Here is a 3546-nt window from a genome sequence, read left to right on the forward strand (position 1 = left end):
GTTTATAGAACGGAAGCGATGAGGAAAGTTGTTCTTGGCTGGCACCGGGAAGGCGCAGCCAAGCTGACAATAGGCAAAGCAATTCAATAGGAGCTCTCCATTTTTCCTTCTAAATCTTAAGAGTGTTGAAAGTATTTGGTCAAAGCCCACGGCCTCAGCGTGCTCCCGGAGCACTGCGAACCAGGGAAAGTCAGAGGACTGGCTGGGTCTCGCCGCACGCACACAGAGGGGAAATTCCCTCCCCTCAGCAGAATTCAATTGACACCAGCGGGGATGCTCGCTCCCTGCAATTTAAAAAGACCAGAGCCGCTGCAAAGGCATTCACCCCAGCAGTCCCCGCTGCTTTGTTTCCTTCTCAGCCTCCACAATTTCGGCCCGGCCAGCCGCCGCGGCACGCACCGGGCCTGCGCCGCCCTGCAGCATCGCCGGGGGACGGCGGCGTCGGTGCCCCCGCTGGCGAACGGCGAGCGGCGCCCGGCTGCCAGCCCGCACCACGGCGGCCGGGCAGGGGCTGGGCTCGGCTCCCTGGGCCCGAGGAAGCCTCCCGCGCCATGCGAGGGGGGCTCTCCCGCACCAAGGCAGAACTGGGAGCACCAAGTTCAGGTTTTCCACGCGGGCCTCCTTTTCAAGCGAAAAAAAAGCGCCGCAAAGAGAAAACCGCGGCGCAGACTCCCCCCCTGAACCGAGCGGGCAGGAGGAAGCCCTTCGCAGAGGCTGTCACCCACCGCCTGGGGCCTCCCGCCCGCCGCCAACGCGACGCGGGGCCCGGCCCGGCCCCGCTCCCCCACACCCCCTCGGCCTCGGCGGCGGTACCTGCGGCCCCGGCCCCGGCGTGACCCCGCCGCCGCGGCACCCCCGGCCCGGCCCGGCCCGGCCCGCTGGCCGCCCCCCCCGCCGCACCTGCGCCGGCGCTGTCTGCCCTCCGTGCGGGGCCGTGGCGGGGCCGCGGTGGCCGCCGGCGGCGGCGGCGGGGCGCGGTGCGGGCGGTGCGGGGCCGCCCCTGGCTGCGCGGGGCGCGGCTCCGTGCGGGGCGGGGGGCGCGGCGCGGCAGCGCGAGGGCCGCCGCCCCTGCCTGCCGCTGCCTGCTGCCGCCCCTGCCTGCTCCTGCCGCCGCCGCTGCCTGCTGCCGCCGCCGCCGCCCCTGCCGCCGCCGGCGGGAGCCGCTTTCGGTTTCATGGCAACCCCCGGGCGGGGAGACCCCGGCGGCGGCGCGGCCCCGCCTGCAGCGCCGGGGGACGGCACCGCGCCGCGCCGGGCGCCCTCCGCCTTCCCGGGCTGGAAGGGAAGCGGCGGCGGTGCCCCCGCCACCTCGGGAACGGCGGCGGCGCTTGGCTTCCGTCCGAGACGGCGGGTCCGGGCCCCCGCGGCTCGGGCAGGCGCCCCGGCAGCCCCTTCCCACCGCCGCCTGCTCGGCGCTCACCACGGGGCTCCGCAGCCTCCCAAACGCCCTGGAAGATTTGATAACGGCAGGACACAAGTCCGCCACGGGCCGCGAAGGTAAGTTTTCCAGGACGGGCTCCTGAGACCGTGGCGAGGAGCACCGCTGTGTTGGTGAGGATCAGCCGACTTCACCCACTCCTCCTTTGGGCAATACACCCTACTCCCACCTGCCTGCCTGCCTGCAATACAGCTCCTCTTTCTTATTATTTACGTCTATGCTACCAAAATAGCAAAACAAACCCCATGCTAAATACACAAAGAACACAGACGTTAGCTATTCCCATATGCCAGTACGATTTGCTAATTACTCAAGACATACCAAAGGATTTTTTACAAATGCAGGCAACGCGGCCGTCCTCCAGCCAACGCTACTGCTGCAATTGCTTTACCCCTCGCTCCCCATCACCTACTGCTGCACTTTGTTCTGTCTTTCACATTACACCACTTCTAGGAAAACCAGTCTCTAAGGAAAATACCACGCTAGCACAAGCACAGAAGCACAAAGGCTGACGAGAAAGAAACAATCGGAAAAAGAAGCAGTTGGGCTGTGTTATCTGGATTGCCTTAAGATGAGCTCTGAATATAATACTAATAAAATGGTTTCAGACTCTTCTTTTGCTAAAATGACTCAGACTTGCCTCTCCCAAGGGTGTCAGTCCATATTGCATTAAGATTCTGGGCGTCCGGCAAAGGTACAGAGGCCATTACTACAACAGAGACCTTTTAAAACGCTCCCTCTTGCAAAAATTGAGGACTGGGTTGGTTTTTTTTCTTAGCTTTTAGGAATATCCTGATTCGTCTGGGTACTACTTGTCTGGGAAGTTCACAGGAACATCTGTCAGAACAGGCATTGTATTTCTGTAAGTAAATATTTATAAACCTAAATGAATAGTTTCTTTGGAGGTGGGATTGGGTTCCCAAGACAAAAATTTTCTGCACTCGTGATCCTCCTTCTACTGCAGAACATTGCAGTTCCCCAGAACGGAGCTTTGTGGTGACATACATCTGTCAAATGGATCATCGGATATCAGGGTGCAGGCGTTACTTTTAAAAATCACGACTCCTAAGATTCAGTGAGCGTAACAGGTGACCTGGTCTGCATTAAGACAAAGTCACCGCCCTGAAGCAGCAGTAGAGATCACAGTCCCCGAATCTCAGTTCTCCCTTTTGTGCCAGTCCAAGGGAAAACTTCCATATCAGTAACAGCAATGAGGATTTATTTTGCTGAAGTTCTACTTCAGTATTCATTTTAAGGATGTCGGTTATAAAAAATGGACCAGTTGCCCATTAAATAGTCTAGATACCGTTGCCTGTATATTTTGCCTCTTCTGCCTACCTGCCTATAGATTTTTGATGCCTGATTGATCAGTAACAGACTACAAGTGATGTTAAAAGAGTTTATATTTGCCTTTTATATCTCACATACAACTTCCTGTGATCTTAAAGCAGATGCCTATCATGACGGTGCCTGCTTTTAACTCGCTCAGAGAAAGGCAGACTCTGAGGTTTAGCTGTTGCAACCTCAGGAAAAGCCAGAGGTTCACCACATTTATTAAAACTACCAAGGTGTATTCAGCGCAATTTAGAGTGCACCATTTTGCACTGGAGGTGCGACAGCTGCTAACTCCTCTTTGGCTTCCTTTGCATTTTGAGGTGTACCTCTAAGCAAACAATTTTGAGAAGTTTGTCTTTGCCCTGGCTTTGCTTTTGCCTTACAACCACACTTCTGCCTAGCACCAGCTGTAACCTCCATCTATTCCTTCCTTTTGCTAGCAAGAGGCACAACAACATTGTTTTGGTAACCTTCATCCTAAACACTTCCCTAAATTCTGCAATTCTGCTCTCTTCGTACACAAACTCCCACATATATAAGCTACTGGTTTGTGTTCTGTTTTCTATGAACTGTGAAGTTTCCAGAATAAACACTGTATGATTTAAGAAAAATCCCAACGATACAAAGATGAACAAACTCCTAAGGACAGAGGTAACTATAATTCCTGTTGCTCATGATCAACTGTAAGACAAATTAAACTGCTTTACTATGATGTGCAACGTTTAGTGATTGTTTTATTAATGCAGAAATACCTGCTTAACTTCATACCCATT

Source organism: Platalea leucorodia (genome assembly GCF_965183815.1).
Source record: "Platalea leucorodia genome assembly, chromosome: 3".
Classification (NCBI taxonomy): domain Eukaryota; kingdom Metazoa; phylum Chordata; class Aves; order Pelecaniformes; family Threskiornithidae; genus Platalea; species Platalea leucorodia.